The sequence below is a fragment of the Protopterus annectens genome, chromosome 15.part0 (assembly GCF_019279795.1).
Source record: "Protopterus annectens isolate FY-2018-M chromosome 15.part0, PAN1.0, whole genome shotgun sequence".
NCBI classification, from domain to species: domain Eukaryota; kingdom Metazoa; phylum Chordata; order Ceratodontiformes; family Protopteridae; genus Protopterus; species Protopterus annectens.
Window position 1 is genome coordinate 398955614 of NC_056749.1, and position 19136 is coordinate 398974749.

A 19136-nucleotide genomic window follows, 5' to 3' on the forward strand; every position below is an offset into this window, starting at 1 on the left:
ATACTGGGTGTATCCATTTTTGTTCCAAGTGAATAGTCCTCTCCAGTGTCAGTGGCAAGGATTGAGGCTCCAGTAGGTCCAGAGTGGGGACATCATAATGACTACAAGCAGACATGCATTACTTGGACTTCACTAAGGCATTTGATTTAGTCCCATGAAGGCAGTTGCTATGAAAACTGTGCATTTGGGGTAGCATTGTGACTGTAGACCTGGTTTATGGCATGTTGGAAAGGTAAACAATAGAGGGTTGTAGTGAGAGGCAAGATGTCTGAAATAAGGAAAATGATTAGTGAAGCAAAACCATTTGCTCTGTACCAAGGATTTAGCTCTTCGTGGTAGTAAGAAATTTTGGACGTGGTTCGTGATATTAGGAAGATCAGGAAATGAAGATATTAGCTTGAGATATATTCTCATTTTTGCCATTACTGACACAAAAGAGACATTTATTATACCTACATTTTGCATTTACTAGACATTCAATTTGCCTTGAGAGTGTATCATATTTATTAGATCTTTTCCAGCATTTCTGTGTGAATTAACCTAGTGGAACATTCTGTGTTCTTTCAAATGTACTACTACTACTACTACTACTACTACTACTACTAATAATAATAATAATAATAATAATAATAATAATAATAATAATAATAATAATGATAACAGACTGTGTTTAAATACCCTGTCATAATAAAGAAAATGCTCATATGGTATAATAGGGTGATTTAGGGAGTTCTGGGTTATATATGTATTTTTTTTGACCTACACATGTTATATTACAAAAGAAGCCCATGCGATGCCATAGCCTCCTTATTATTTATGTGTCTGAAGTATCTGGAGTTCCTGATTTAGAAACCAGTCTATTAACCTAAGATTAACTATGCATACCCACATATTGTGAAATAAGATGCAAATGTTCATTTCTCATGAATTGGGCAAAGGAAATCTCATCACCCACCTGCAGGCCTATCTCTCTGTGTTTGTTCTCCCATCAGTAGGATACCAATAAGATTTCCTATTGGCTCTCAGGTACCTTAGAGCCAGTGACTTGCAAACATGACTTCATTCGGATTGTACGTTCCAAAACAATGACCGTTGCAGTAATTCTTCTTATATGGACAATGTTAGTAAGTTTAAAAGTTGTTTACAAAAATATTGTTCTTTATATTTGGACAACTATTTTCTAAAGGAATGTCTATCTAGAAAACAAGTACCGAAAAGGTTAAGAGCATTTAAGTACTCAAATAATGTTGTTAAGAATAGTTTATTTCATACTGAATTAATTGAGATGTTTGGTAGATGGGGTTTTGAGCTCATGACAGCTATTATTGTATTTAATGATAGTACTGTGAATACTTTCTTTTTGGAAATCAAATCTTTAATTAAGACCATACAGGATGACCTTTTATTTACATTGGAGGAATATAAAGATGTTTTTAAAAAAGTGTTTTCAGAGGTTGACAATAAATATAAAACTTCTACAAATCGTAAAATAGTTAAGTTAACTAGGGCTACAAAGGATTATGAACTTAGACTGGTTTACCCTTTACCCAAGTTTAGGGGTTCAACTCCAGGTGGTTCCTCTTTCAATTATGGTAACACTTTGAAAGTGCATTTAGATCATGGGGTAGAAATGGACTATGACAACAATTTTAATAGAAATGAAGGGTTGGATGGCATGGATATTGGTCTGGGAGACCCTTTAGAGTTTCCCCCTTTTTGATAGTCAGACCAACTGTTGAACAAACTGCAAACTCACAGTGAAATTTTAGAAGCTACCAAAAGAGGAGGAAGGGGCAGAGAAAAAAGAAAAAGAAGATAAAAGGGAATAATTTAAAATGTAATACTACTAATAATGTCAACCTCTTAACACCCATTATGCAGGATGGAATAATTTGTGAATATGATAATTTCAAAGTTTTTAATTATAGTAATTTAGCATTGAATATTACTCATTTTTCTCTTTTTAAAAGGGGGCTTTCATTTGTCATTGTTTGAAAGTTTTATTGAATCTGAACTTAGATCACTACCCAAAAGGACTGGGGAATGAACATACAATTTGACTAAGGATGAATATAGTTTACTTAATGGGTTTACCAGTAATCCCAATATACGCATTATGAAACTTGTCAAAGGGGGAAGAATTGTTATTATGGACACTGTGGACTATGTGAGCAGGATGTTAAACACATTAAATGGAGGTGATACCTATACATTGGGTCTGTTAATATGGAGGTGATACCTATACATTGGGTCTGTTAATGAAGTACATATTTCTTATCAATGCATTGATTGTATATTTAATGATTTACTGATGCAAGAGATGATTGATACTGATATTTTCAAGTTTCTAAGCAATAAACATCCAAGAATCCCAGCAATTGTTGGGATTCCTAAGGTCTACAAAAATCTATATGCTCACCCATTCATTTGATTGTATCAGCTAGTAGGTCAAAAACTTACCCACTAGCAGTATTTATTGATAGAAAGTTAAAACCTTTTTTATGATATGAAAACACATATCCTGCTTGATTTATTGGATTTTTTTTTAGGTAGGATTACAAACCTTAGACCTTTAAACTAGACATCATATTTGTAACTATAGATGTTAAGGATATTTTTATGGTAATTCCCCATGAGCAAGGTATAAATTGGTTTGAGGACACACGAGATTTGATTTTTTAACACATACAGATATACGTCTACTTAGTAAGTTAATAAATTGGTTTTAAAGCAAAATTATGTATATTGTGAGGAAGACATTTTTAAGCAGAACAGTGGAGTTGCTATGGGCACAGCATGTGCACCCATTTTTGAAAACCTGGTATTTTACACATGGAAATTGAATTCCATCATTAATTCTCCATATTTTCAGTTTTATTTTTATATGAGATTTTTAGATGATATTTGTATTTTATGGGATAGTAATAGAGATCAGTTCATAAATTTTATAAATTATTTGGACGGTACTACAATATTTTTTTAAATTTACATATGAAATACATGAATATGAACTTCATTATTTAGATGTATCTATTTTTAAAGATATTTAACATAAGTAATATCTATCTAGAATATATTTTAAGCCCACTGTTTGCAACCCATTCTTACATTCTGATAACAAACACCCATTTTTTCAAAAAAGAAAGATTATAAAGGGACAATTTGTTAGAGCAGCTCAGATGATGTCCCAGTTTGGTGATTTTATACAGGAATGAGATATGACTAAAAGTATGTATTTGCAGAGAGGTTATCCTGAATCTATAAAAGAGGCAACACAAAAGGAAGTTATTGCTGGCTGGGTTACAAAATTTGCTCCCATCATTAATGATATGAATATATGGACTTCATTAGTAGGAGCAGACTCTTCTGGTAAAGCAGATTTTAAGGATACAAAATACATTTGAAAAGGCCCTATGTTTAGAATTTAATTAAGACACTAACATTATCATGAAGCTCATTCAAAAGTACTGGCACATGTTTCAGCAGCTATGTCTTCTAAGTTGTTTACAGGAGCACCTAGGATTGTATACCGAAAAGTTTGAAGTTTAAAGAATTTTTATGGGTACTTACGTATTATCACAGCCACATTCTGAAGAGGAGAAGCGGTTTGTTTCCTAGCCATAGTCATAGCGATAAATGTACTCAAACTGTCTTGCACATATCTCTCATTTGTCAAGATGTGGGTGTCATAAATTTGGATTCTTCATCATAACATTTGTGGATTTATGACATATAAGTGAGGACTGAATTTACTAAATAATGATATACATTTTTTTCATATCCTTCAGATGTTGTTGTTGTTTGTCTTTCAGCTTTTCCTGGTTAGGGGTCACCACAGCAGAACTCCGGTCTGCTAATGATTAGCAGTAGATTGCCAGCTCGACGTCCAACCTTCAACAAAGGCACGCCCATTTACGCATGTCTTTCAAGCACCCATCCAACCATGTGGAGGACATACAGACTCCACACATGAGGCACGCCCCACACTCCAGCTGAGAATCAAACGGGAGAACCTCTTGCTGTGAGGCAACAATGCTACCGCTGCACCACCGCAGTAATACCTTCAGATAATGCTTGCAAACAAAGCTCCTGTTGTGGTAGTAACTTTCTAAGTGTCATATTTTAAATCTGCCCCTATTTTGGGCCCTTTGTCCACCCCATTATATTCAGCTTTGTTGAAATGCCTTGCACTAACAGGCTGAGATGTATACTCTTGCAGAATGACTTTGGCTTGATAAAATGGCATGATTCTGTTTTCAGCACTGAAAAAAATGTTGAGCCTTGTTTTGGATGTCTAATTCCATATATTTGCTTATAATGAATCCCCAGTACCTTAACAACACTCCATTTGGTCCGACACTTCATCCCATCTGTTTATAAACTGTCTTCCTCCAAAATAATATGTACTCATTAGCTCACCTCCTTCATTGCATTTCCAAACTTCCAACCCATTTATTTTGACTCTCTGTGGACTTCTTTAAGCAAGTAGGTGAGAACCGTGTCTTAACAATCTTACACAATGACAGAAGTATTCCACAGAGTGATAATCAAGAAATATAATCACTTTGGCTAAAAAAGAATTACAGAGGTCATAGTGACATGGATTATACTTAACACACATACATAGAGTGATACCGTGTGCTACAATTGGTGAGTCTGGAATGTGGTTGCGATAATACGTAAGTACCTTTTTATGAAATGAGAAACGATCATGTCAGTAATATTTCCCAAGGAAAAACAGGGCTATATAAATGTGGGGTGTGTAAACAATGCCCCTACATAAGTAACCGGGAAAGTTTTAAGGTAGTGGCTAGAAACAGGACTATAAGATCAAATAAGTATTATAATTGTAATAGTAGTGGAGTGATATATATATATATATATATATATATATATATATATATATATATATATATATATAGCTATATGTGATGAGTGTGGCTCTTTCTATATAGGTAAGATGGAAAGAGCCTCAAGGAAGTGAATCTATGAACACATATATAACATCAATAAAATCAATGACAAAATGACTTCCAAAACATTTAAAATTTGTCTAACAGGGAAGTTCAAGCTTTTTTTGTTCTTGAGCAAATAAAAAGAGATCCAGGAGGGGATCAGTGGGAGGATAACATTGAATATAGATCATTAATTTGGTAGTTGCTATTGAAAGCTAACAAGGAGCCAGGGTTAAATGAATTAATTTCCATAGCACCTGCCTTAAAATGAAAGTCCAAAAAATTATAAATATTTGTTGATATATGGACATGCATTTTATATGTATTCCATAACATTTTTAAATATTTTTTTGTTTTTGATTTGAAGTATTTTATAAAAATTGAATGATTTTAACATGTATCATGATTCTATAAGATTTTTTTTTGGTTTATGTGTCTTTAAGAAGATGGAATATTGGTTGATTATTCTAATTTATTTATTTAATCATGGCAGTGGTTGAAAGAAAATAGTATTCTGTCCACACACAAACTGGTAATTGTAGTAATAATAAGTACAACAAACTAATAAACAAAAAGCCAGCAGCTCTAAAACACAATCCAGGTTTATTGTAAATCCAGGTAAGCGCTTTCGGCTGTAACACCAGCCTTCATCAGACAACAAGACAAAGTGAACCGCTCGTTTTTATACAAAATCCAGTGTATAATTAATTAACAATTAATCAATTAGAATCTGCGTATAAAATATAAACATATAAAACCATTAAAAAAAAAAAAAAAATATATATATATATATATATATATATATATATATATATATATATATATATACATACACATACATACACATACATACACATGCACATGCACATTCTTATCTATTATAAGCCTTCAGTTTTAAAATACTTGAAATAGAAATTGTGTCATTTAAACCTGGGAGTTGTGCAGCATTTAAATAAATTTGCCACCAATACTCCCTAGTTTCTAAAATGTTTTTCCAGCTCTAATACTACAAAACCAAATTTATGAGTAGGATTATTTTCTAAATGCATTAGTGTACTTATATTCACTAATGCCATAACTATGTTCATATATACGCTGCTTGATTTTCCATTCTGTTTTGCCTATTTAATAAGCAGAACATTCTAAACAACTAGCTGCATATATGACCCCCGTTTGTGTTACAATTAAAATAACCAGGGATGGTATAACTTTTATACCTAATAGGCGAGCAAAAATAACTGAACTGCTTACAGAACTAATGCTGTATACCAGGAAAATGAACTTAGCACTGGTCTTTCAAGACACTTCTACATTCAGTAATAACCCTTATCATGTTCCTAGCACTTTCAATCCCTGTTACAGCAAAGGGCATCATTATATGATGTTAATATGGATTCACAACAAAGAAAGTTATTGAATGAATTAAAAAATAGGGGTGACCTCCATTTTATGCAGCCTGACAAAGGTGGAGGTTTGGTTGTGATGAATGCTATGGACTACAACCAGTTGATGTTGCAATTGTTATATGAAGATGCATATGTTGAAGCCTCAATTAATGAAATAAACATTTCTGCTTCTAGAATAGATTATTTTTTAGAGGATATGTTAATGCAGGGGCTGATTACTAGGGATGCCTATACATATATGCAGGTTGATAATCCTAAGATACTGACAATTTTTGGAACTCCAAAAATGCATAAAGATTGAAATAAACCACCTTTACATCCCATAGTGGATGCTGGATGTTCCAAAACATATTTCATAGCAAAATACATAGATATACAACTAAAAGGAAAAATGTTTGATTTACAACACATCTGTCTTGATTCTTGGGATTTTTTTTCCAAGGTCAATATGGTAAAAATATTTAATGTACATGACATAGTATTCATCACTGTAGATGTAAAATAACTATTTACATGTATTCCCCAAGATGTAGGTCTAGATTGGTTTTTCACAGAGAAAATGTTTATAGGTCAACATAATGTAAAGGACCTTGTCACATCTATTAGAACTTATACTTACTAACAACTACATATTCCATGACAGACATTATTTTAAACAAGTCAAGGGAGTAGCAATGGTCTCTCCAGTGGGCACTTTATATGCCAATGTAGTTATGGCCATCTGGGAGGAAAAATTATTTTTTCCATCTCAATATATGATTTATGTCAAGCTATATTGTCAATTTTTGGATGATTTATTTTTTATTCGGGATGGACCAATGCATATAATAGCAGATTTTATGAAATGTATTAATAACAGTACTGAGTTTTTGCAATTTTTGCATGAAATTGGAACTGACAGGATTTTATATTTAGATGTATAAGCCTCACAGTAAGACGCTGTTTGGTTCGATTCACAGCTAAAGCGTCTTCTGCGTGGAGACATGTGTGAATGGGCGTACCTTCGTTGAAGGTTGTGCATCAGGGCTGGTAACTCGGCACGTAAAAATCAACTACCAATCATTAGCCGACCGGAGTTCCGCTGTGGTGACCCCTAACCAGGAAAAGCCGAAAGACACAAACAAATTGTGCAAAGACTATGAGCGAGGATGTTTAAAAGCTGGTATATTTAGGAAGAATATCTATTTCAATACATTTTTGCACTTTACTAGTAATCATCCACATCATGTAAAAAAAGTGGTCATCAAAAGCCAATTGGTGCGTGCAGCCAGGATGGTAACTGATGTGGATGAATTCATACAAGAATGTCATTTTATGGGCAATATGTTTTTGAATAGGGATTATCCTAAAACATTTGTAGATAGTGTAATTTGTGAAGTGGTGGACAAAAGACATAAAGGATTTTACAAGTCTTTGCTAGCATCAGAAATTGTTGCAACTAATAATACCACACAATTGGAAACTCATGTTTCAGATCCAGTTTCATCTACTTCTAACTTACAAAATACAAGTAATGGCAACACATATGGAAATATAAGTTTTGTCACTACATGCAGTAATGATAGTCTCGATACTTTTCATCTTATGTGTAAAAACTGGACACTTATAGCAGATGACAGAGATTTAAGGCAGATTCTAGGAGCACAGCCTAATGTGGCATACAAGAGGGATTGTAACTTAAAGGATTGGTGCAATACATGTTCCATTTCTACTATCAAGACCCAAGGTAGGATGAGAAAATGTAATATGTGCACTCAGTGTACTTATATTTTAGAATGTGAAGAGTTATTTTTAGCAGGGAAGGGCATTACCATCCCTGGTTATTTTAATTGTAACACAAAGGAGGTCATAAATGCAGCTAATTGTTTAGAATGTTCTGCTTATTATATAGGCAAAACAGAAAGGAAAATCAAGCAGCGTATATATGAACATACTTATGACATTAGTAAATGTAAGAACACTAATGCACTTTATAGACATTTAGAAAATAATCCTACTCATAAATTTGGTTTTGTAGTTGTAGAATAGATTCAAGTAGTCCCAGGGGAGGTCCCTGGAAAACCATTTTAGAGACTAGGGAGTATTGGTGGCAAATTTATTTAAATGCTGCACAACTCCCAGGTTTAAATGACACAATTTCTATTTGGAGTATTTTAAAACTGAGGGCTTATAATAGATAGGAATGTGCATGTCTATATATATATATATATATATATATATATATATATATATATATATATATTTTATATGGTTTTATATGCTTATATTTTATACGCAGATTCTAATTGATTAATTGTTAATTAATTATGCACTGGATTTTGTATAAAAATGAGTGGTTCACTTTGTCTTGTTGTCTGATGAAGGCTGGTGTTACAGCCAAAAGCACTTACCTGGAGTGTGTTTTACAGCTGCTGGCTTTTTGAGTTTAGAAACTGGTAGTTCTCTTTTTGTTTCTCGTTCTACAGCATGGATGCCATAAACAAAACAACTGCAAAGTGTAAGACTACCTTTCAGGTAGACAGTAATAATAGCCCAGCACATGTATGGTCAGGATTTAAAGATTGGTATAAAAAAACAGTAGCACATGTAATACTTTACTAGGTAAAGTTCATGTCAATACTTTATGTACATTTGACTGCTATCTTAAACAGCAGCATCATTTGTATGACAGTAAATGTTTAGTGTGCAAGTCATATAAAACTGCTTTCTGTGTGCAATATCATAAAAGTAATGATAAACAACCAGATGCATTATGTCCTGTCACCACATGGAAACTGTTAATTTTCAATTTACAATATCAATCAAGTCAGTTATTTACAGAATCTTCTGTACATCTTGCTAGACAAAAGTGGCATAAAACCACTGCACATTACAAAACAGATAAAAACAGAGATAAGGTTCATAGTGAACTGACAAAGATATTTAATAAACTTCTAAGACACAGTCAGAGTGAGTTCAAAAAGTTCAGACAACATATGCAAACACTTTTTCAGAAGTGCATAAGAGCTTTAAAGTCAGCAAAACAGAATACTGACAAATATAATCTGGTGGGTAAAAGAGTTAAAGCAACAGTAGTTAACTACGCTGATAGAAATAATTTATGACATAGTATTCTACCTTTAGAAAATGGTTAAGCATACACATCACAAACTTTCGTTCAGTTAAAGCAAGGCACTTAAATAGTGATTTTAAAACCATTTCAAATAATAAAACAGTTCTAGAGTATTGGAATCAAATGAGAGTAGTTAAACACAGTAAAGACATGACGTCACAAGACTGACTGCATGTATTTTCTTTTCATCTAAAGTGCAGCAAAAGGCACACAACAGCAAATATAAATCAGGTAAATATATTTGTTTTAAGCATGTGTTAGTTAGCCAATATCTCTTTTGTTTCTTACAATATTTTGTAATTGTATGATAACATAAAAAATAGCATAGACTCCAGAAAAAACAGCATTCAAAAACAATATTATGCATAGTTAAGCAAGTTAATGTTTATTAATGACTGAAGGTATGAGTAACTGCTAAAGGAGTTATAAGTTAAGTATCTGGAATGCGCAAAAAGAAAAAAGTAAGTAATGTGAGCTCAAATTTTTCCAGGCTGGAATGGGTAGTTACAAGAAATGTTGCATAAGATAAAATGTTACTGGTACTAAAATTTATAAGGTCAAGGAAACAAGACTGATCACCAAGCCAGATGGCTTACATTTTTCTAAAACATTATTGTTAATTATTCATGTGCAGCATTAAGCAAAAAGAACAAAAGTTTGCAAGTAAATACTACACTGAGTACAGTCAGTACATGGGCTATGGTATACAGTTAAAATAAATTATGCAGGTCCCTTTACAAAAAGGGAGAGTATGAATAGCTAGTAGTAACAGTAAATGTCTTTTCAAAATGGGTAAAAGCAATTCCTACTACAACTTTGACAGTATAGGCAACAGCAAAAGCTTTATAAAAATATTTTCTGTTTTTAAAAATGGCCAAAAAAATAAGCTAATGTGTAAGACCAAAGTGTCACAGTCTAGGTAACAGCCAAAGTACAATAATACATTCAATTCTCAGAGCATAAAGCAAATAAACAATACTGCATTAAAATGATGTATACTACAGGGGGAAGGCATGCTTTCAATTTTATACTAACTGTGTAAACAGTACTGCAAAAGGGACTCAAATGAAAGTGCAAAGTAGTAATACCAAAAATACATTTTAATTAGCAGGCTTCAGTTTAATGCTAAGTTTAAAAAACTGGACTGAGCGTACATCACAGCCATGTATATACAAATGCAGAAACAGGCTGTACAAGCAAGTGTATTCTGTACAGTATATAGTAAATGGTTTATCTATGTAAATAGAGTAACAAGTCAAAGCTTGACATTTGTGACAAATGTGTTTTTTCTTTTTCAAAAAACAAGAATGCAATACCTTTGCAATAAAATCCTCAAGCACTATCATTAAATTACTGTATAGAACATCACTCTATAGAGTCATATTCAGATCCATCCAGTTCTAATAGTAATGGTTGTCATCAATGTGTTCAAAGGTTTTGATTCCCAATGTGTTTCTAGTTAATAGCAATATAACTTAACTAACAAGTACATACTAATATAGACAGTTTTGTATTTAAAATAAAACAGATGGAATGTTTACATTGATAGATATGTTTAAAATGTAAAAATGCATGTGCACATCTATTTGCTAGTTAGATGCATATACACATATGTTGCTATAATATATGTAGAAATAATATAGTTAGTTAAATACATGTATTTCTGTTTGGTGGCATACATATATTCTGGTACAGCTTGAAACAAGCTGAATGTTCAGTGTCTAGAACATGCTTCAAGGACTATAGATAAAAATGCAGCTGCATGACAACGCATGCAGCATTCAACACAGACATCTGCATTTCATTTGCATCATTCTGAACATCAAAGCAGAGGGAAAATTACAATATTTCACAAATAAAACTTAGTTAGGAAAATGCTACACAAAATAAAACACAAGACAATTTCAGTTGTAAAAAGTGTACAGCATGTACATTTGGGAGGATAACATTTAACACAAATATAACAGCATGGTTAGCTGAACAAGGTCAGGCATACATAAAAGTAGAGAAAAAAATCAAAGACTGACAGTAACAGTTCTGACAAGAGAAGACATCATGCAAAAATGTCACAGTGTATAGACAAAACACAAAAATAAAAATAAACTCAACAAGGGAAGAAAAGGGTATACTTTCTACCAATACTCTGTTTATTTGTATAAACTACACAGTAATACAAGAAAAAGGACCATGGGTTAAAATACTTACCATTTTAAGTACTTCATACAGGTCAAATGGTAAAAATACCATCCACTTGTACTATGATATGACAACAATACCAAAAAACAATATTGTACTTCAATATTACATTTCCAAGTTTTAAAGATACCAAATGCAGATTTAAAAGAGCTTGGTATAAAAAAACTAATAAAATAAGATATCTCTCGGATTGTACATTTACAAGCACAATGGAATCCTACTATTTAGTAAGTCATTACAATTATCCTTGATAGACAGATTACAATTTAGTATAAATGAACAATATTGCCTTCAAATTTCAAAATGTTTGTTAAAGTAGCACCACAGTTTGTATGCGTGGTTTCAAATAACCCAGTGTTAATAGTAAAAGAAAAAAACAGAAGCTGACACTGTCCATAATTGGTGGGACATATTCACAAAATAGTCATCATCTGGGACCAAATTGATAAATTGGTTAATACATCCTGTGTTGGTTGTTTTAGGGGTAATAATAATGATAGCTTAAAATTGTTTTATATGCTACAGGTTACAAAGAGTTGCAATAACTCAGCAAATCATGGTAAATACTGTAAATAGCAATTCTGACAAAACAAATTCAGTTTTTTCATTAACTGAAGTTTTGTCCGTTCCTCCAAAAAAAAAAAAAAATAAGGGGGACCTGAAAGAATAATAGTTCACTGTCTTTTACTAACATGATTATTAGCTTGAATAAAAAGCGACAAGAATGATATGAAATATAAAGGGTTAATTTAGAAATAGTATAAAATGCTAAAAAATAGAAATTAGTAAGTGTGCTGGCATAGCTTAATCAGATATCGGCATCCATGTAAAGGAGTATGTTATTGAGAAACAAATTCTGTAAAAATAACTGCGGAGATGGCAGCTGGAATGACATCAACAAAGTAAAGAGATGTAACATCTAGTTTCAGATAGTGCTGGAACACCATGTTTCAGATAATGCAAGACTGAGTTTCCATGGATCATCAAACTACAAAGAACCAAAGACAAGGGAACAAAGGAAAACTGTTATACAAAGAAAAAACTGTTATATGTCAGACTCTGAGAAAAAAATATCAGACTTTTTGGTATAAATATGAGTGTAACAGTAAACGAGTTTTGGGAATTTGCCATAGAGAGCTGACAGCATTTGTGTTGCATGGTTGTAGATCTGAAAGGAAAATGTAATAGTAAAAAAAATGCGTATTAACTGAAGCAGTGTCTCGATGTATTTATTGTTCTTAGTACAATACAGTAATAAGACTAGTTGATCACAATAAGTAGTTAAATATACTTTGGTATGCGTGCATGTAAATGCAAGTAACAGCAAAAAAACAAGAAGAAGACATCATATAATTTTTCAGTGGTTGTATATAAATACTAGTTAATTGATTTCCATTGTTAGTTCTGAAGAAGGGCTTGATATGCATAAGACAAAAGTTCTTAATGTTTATTTATTTTCAATAAAAGAGTATATCACAAGCTACATTCATAGTCTTTTTTAACCTTCTGGAACATTTATATATTGTGGTTCATGTTTCTGGATTACCAGCATGCTTTCATTAGCAGTCTCTCGTTTCTGGTTCTAGGATACCAAGAAATAGTAAAAGGGCTCACATGAATCACTAGTGAGACCTACAGGAATGATATGTGAAGAGTACATGAGAACAGTGTAGTTCTGGATTGCCCCTGTATTAACAGAAACATGAAGTTACATAAAATAAGAATTCCCTGTTGATTAGATCCTGTCTCTGAATAAAGCTTAGCATTGTTACATAGAGGTCATTTTAATACACCTCATTTGAGTGAGCAAGATTCTTCCAAGGAGGTACGACACAATTACTACAGTGCCTCAGAGCAACACCCTTCATACCATAACAATATTTTAACTGATATAGATTCATTTCCAAGGGAAACATTCTCAGTAGACCTATAGAAAGAATATAAACAAAAATAATTGTCAGTAAGGGGGAACCCTCTAACTCAGCCATACAACTTATGAAAACTCCACACTTATGAATTGCCTGTATATTCATAAATCAAACAGTACCAGAAATACAAGGTCTAGGGACCTGACTTTTGTCTGTGACTTAATCAGAACAAGCTGGACAGACAGATATGTTTCCCAGAGACTGACCCTCCTATGGAACAGTCTTCCCATCCATGTGAAGCTGAGTTTGTCTATAACTCAATTTAAGTGCAAACTAGACCAGTGAATGGGGAACAGGAGATTTACACCAGGCCTGGCACCCATGTTCATTATGGACAGAGATAACCTATAAATGCCTGGCTCTCAGTGTCCTATTTGGATACAGGATGTCATTATTCTTTTGGGAAAACTTGGCTAGGCTTAGAAAGCCCACTAGCTCATTAGCGTAGCAGCAATCTATGAATCTATGAGATTACTTAATGCAAATATAATCTTTGTGTTGATGAACTTAAGGGACTGAATGTTTTAGGCCTGAGGGGAAAAAAAAGCATCCAGTGTACATAATAAGACCTTTGTGCAAAATAAGTGGGAATCTGACTAGGATGTTTAGTAAGAAAGATACAATGAAGAAGCCAAATACTCTCCATTTGCCACTTACAGATCTCTGACCTTACAGATACTGTATGTCATAAAAACAAGTAATATATTTTCATGGGACTATAGCTCTTAGTCCTACCAATGCTGCTTTTAAAAAATAATGATGCATGCTTTATATGCTGTCTCAGATAACAAAGTCAGTGTCTTGCCATCTATCTCTGTTCTGCTAGCTCTTCAATGTTAAAACAGATTACAGAAATCCTGAGGAAAAGACAAGAGAGCAAAAAAAAGACAGATAATGAAATAACAGGTGGGTTCAGAGTCCTATAACAGTGCTAAAGATTCACCAAGAGCCTTTGTCCATTAAAAATATATACAGTGACCTGCATGATATGTGAAATCCTGCTGCATGTGAAGGAGTAAATCATTAGGTTTACATAGCCTTACCAAGCACAGTGATACAAACTCACATAAATCTACTTCATTTTGGAAATATCTAAATATACTTCATTTTGGAAATAAAAGCTATGACAAACATTTATCTAAGGAGATGGAGTTGGCAGCTGTCTGATCCTCAATCTACTGCATTTAAAAGGGATGATGTTTGACACTGTGGCTTGGCTAGGTCATTTCCTAGGGCAGTGGATCTAACACATTAAGGATATATATATATCTACTACTATAATCCTATTCCTTATAGTAATCATAGCCTCAGCATGTGTTTTGTGTCCTAGCATTTTCCCAGTTTTCCAGTAGTGAATTAAAACATTTTTCAATGAATTTATTTTTAGTTACCTTGTTGTTTTACGTTTGCTGGGTAGAGTGAACTTGATATGACATAACTCATTTTCATGCAGACTTGGGAGAATATAATTACATGGTGCACAACCAGGAAATTACACTTAACTAGACAGTTGGACATGACTGTAAAATGGAAAAAATCAAAAAGACACATCAACAGATGGTCTAAAAAAATAAGTGCATAAATGCGCAGTAGGCTTGGAAAAAGCAGAGTTGTAGTGATCCCTTGTACGTTATACTTTAATCACATGTGACATTAAAAATTTCACAGTTAACAAATAGCTTTCCAGTTAATGCATGCAAGCCATGGTGTATGGATTCCAACACCTTTTACAAATGTTAGCATTTTTAAGCTGTCACTTGGCCAGAAGTCTTGATTATAATAATATGAGTTAACTGTTCTTTAGATAATTTCAAAACAAGAAGCTGCAGATGATGCAAATTGTTTAGACAATGTATTTTTGTGTACATGTTGCTTTGGTAGAACAGTGTAAATAACTCAGCATATTTGTATAAAATTTGTAGGAAAAAATGAAGAATTTTACTGGAAAACCTAATAAAAATACACTCTTTCATGTTTAGACAATTCCCTTTCACTCATCCCTCAATGCATTAGTAATATTTAAACATTAATCTATATGCAGCTAGTAATTGAGTAGTTAATGGTACAACCATTGGAATCAAACATCATCCCTACAAATAGGATTTGGGGAGCTTGGACCACACGTGAGTACAATGTGTGATTTGGAGAGCTTGGACCACATATGATTACAATGTGTAATTTGGAGAGCTTTGACAACATATGAGTACAATGTGCAGTTTGGAGAGCTTGGACCAAATACGAGTACAATGTGTGATTTGGAGAGCTTGGACCACATATGAGTAAAATGTGCAATTTGGATAGATTGGACTACTTGTGAATATAATGTGTGATTTAGAGAGCTTGGACCACACTACAGTGGTAAAATACTGGCCTTGGAAATATAATAAAGGACATTCTAGCATATAAACTGCTTCTTAGGGAACTAACTAAGCCCAGCAGCAGGAACTGCTATGAGACATTGAGCTTGATATAGTATTGCACTGGATATTACAACATTGACAGCTATATTAAGAAGGAATATCAGACAAAAGATTAAAAAAGAAGGTTGTTGAGGTTCTCCCTTACAGTTGCAAAGCTTACAATTCCTTATCACTACTCATATGCAAAACAATAAAAATAAAATAAAAAAAAATAACCTAAAAAGATAATCCCTTTCTCCAAGGTGGTGTGGCATCAGGATAGAAATATACAAGTAGGGAGTTGTGGATTTAGGGGTACAGGGTGAACTGATGCTGCAAAAAATTACTTTTATTTATTTATTTTTATGAATTCAATTTCATAGTTATGCATGTGAATAACTCTGACACTTTATTTTACACAGTGGTCATCTACCCTAGCACCATTTGCTTATTTTAGATGAACGTGAATGAATAATATTCTGGAGAGATAGAAGAGAAGGTGCAAACTGTAAGCACTGCTTTATCTCATGATGCATTGGTGGGTTGAGGTAGAAGCAGATAAGCTAGAATCCTAGTAGTCGATGTTCCTTTACGATTGTTTGGATAAAAAATGAGAGACTACTGAGCAGTTTTCAACTGGATGAGAACCGGTGCAGTGTTGAGCACCAGTGAATTTGAGGACAGCTGGGTTGAAGCAGTTAGAAGGAAGCTAGTATATGCTTCGTCCCATTTATTTAGCAGAAAACAAGAAAAATTGAAGATCACAGGACAGTGAATGAAATATATACTCATGAAAAATGACAATGAGGTATCAGGGACAAGGATATAAACTGCTTTACCCTCATGATGAAGTTTAACACTGGTAGCCTTGAAGATGGTTGTGATGTGATTTTTGAAGATGAAGTAGTAACTGAACTTAGGAGTAGGGGACCTTAGAAATGTACTATTGGAGACAGTGAAGGCTGTAACACTTACAGAATATCTGGGATGTTTAGGAACAAAACCACAGGTTATGATCATGTTGTGATAGCATTTATGATAAGATTAGTTCTGAAAATGTGGTTTTGCAAAGGTGTGTGTGTGTGTGTGTGTGTGTGTGTGTGTGTGTGTATGTGTGTGTGTGTGTGTGTGTGTGTGTGTGTGTGTGTGTGTGTGTGTGTGTGTGTGTGTGTGTGTGTCTGTGTGTGTGTGTGTGTGTGTGTGTGTGTGTCTGTGTGTCTGTGTTTGTGTGTGTGTGTGTGTGTGTGTGTGTGTGTGTGTGTGTGTGTGTGTGTGTTTATTTCTTTTTCCAGCCATTGAACAGAGCCTTTGATCTTTGCTTGCTTATCTTCTACTATCCCTAATCATACACTTCTTTCTCCAGAGCAGTTCCTAGTGCCTGCAGATGTTTAAGGGCAGGACATCAACATCCATGGCTGGTGAAAGTCACTAGGGTGGGGGTTCATAACCATGTCTTTATCCCATTAAGGTCCTGCATGCAATGCCCTTCTGCAGATGTTGTTTCACCTGCTTTCAAAAGTGCAATGAATGCATCCTTTGATGTTGCAACAATGTAATGTTTGTTTTCTCTTGCATCAAATCAGCAAAACAGTGACTGAGCTGATCTATCAACCCTTTGTGACTGTTTGCTCTCTCTTTCTCTTTCACTCTGTCTACATGGCTAGCACCTCAGCTCTATCAGAATAGATGGGGCCCAAGATAGAAAATTAGGGCCATGAAATGTAATTGCTAGCGAAGAGTAAATGTTTGTATTTGGCTTTCTGACTGCAATTTTGCATGTAATTAAAGGATCATGTATGTGTGGTTCCAGCAATAGTAAGCCATGCTGGATAAACAGGTAAGACTTGCAATTTGCAAGGAGAAATGGATTTATTTCACTAAGGTGACATACCACGATGTCAACAGCAAGAAAGCTGACCACAAAAGGCTGACATCGGAAATGCCGACAGTAAACTACACCGCATGCAATCAGCAAAAAACAAAATAACATCCTCCCACACTATGACTTAACATATGTGCCCCCAATACCCCCGATAATTATATAGATATACAAACATCAAGATCTCACATTTCCCTGGAAAAGGGAATAGTTCCTCACCTGGGGATTGTTGCTGTTACACAACTGTTGACCTTTTGCATATGTTGACTTTCTTGCTGTTGAAATTGTGATATGTTGACTTGCTGAGGTGTTACTGCAGAAATAACTTGGATAGATGTATTAGCCTTGATTCCTTGAGCATTCACCTTTCCTATGGCAGATTTTTAAATTAGTTTTGGAGCTTCCACATACCTGTGACCTTTCCATAGCTATTTTCTGGACACCATCTTGTGGTTCATTTCGATCTGTTATCCCTCACAGTAAGACGTTGTTCTGTTCGATTCCCAGCTAAAGCGTCTTCTGTGTGGAGACATGCGTGAATGGGTGTACCTTCGTTTGAAGGTTGTGCATTAACTGGCAACTCGGCACGTAAAAGTCTACTGCCAATCATTAGCGGACTGGAGTTCCACTGTGGAGACCCCTAACAGGGAAAAGCCGAAAGACACAACAAGATTGTTAGCCTATACAATGGCAATGCATCCATTTTTGTGTTCTGATATTAAAAAGACAGAGGCATGCCAAGATTTCTGACAAACTTTCTCTGGTGTTTATGGGTGAGGAATGTAATGATTCAATTGAAATACTCCATTACATTCCTCCTAATTTGGCTTTTACTTTTTCTATTTTCATGTAGGGTTGACATTTCCCATTAACACAGTACAATAAATATAGATTATTTTCCTGGTGTTCAGTTTCTATTAGTGGTCTACAGCAGTTTTTACATTTGCTTTTACTTTCCTTCAAAATGACCACAGCAGTCCAAACTAATTTGTCAGTTCTGTAACCATGCTTATCCTGATTGCATTCAGTCCAGTATGCAATGCATAATATCATTTCACTTTCTTCTCTCCCTGTTCCATTTTTCCCTTAAGGAATAATTAATGTGAGGTATACAAGACCCGCTGTTAGATTTAAATTCTTTATCAGGAAAATCTGTTACAACAGACTTACATTATCCATTTTCAGTACCAGTTCTGACTCTGCATAAATTATACATGACAAAGTAAAATGCTTTCTAGTGGGATCATTCTTCCTTCAGCCA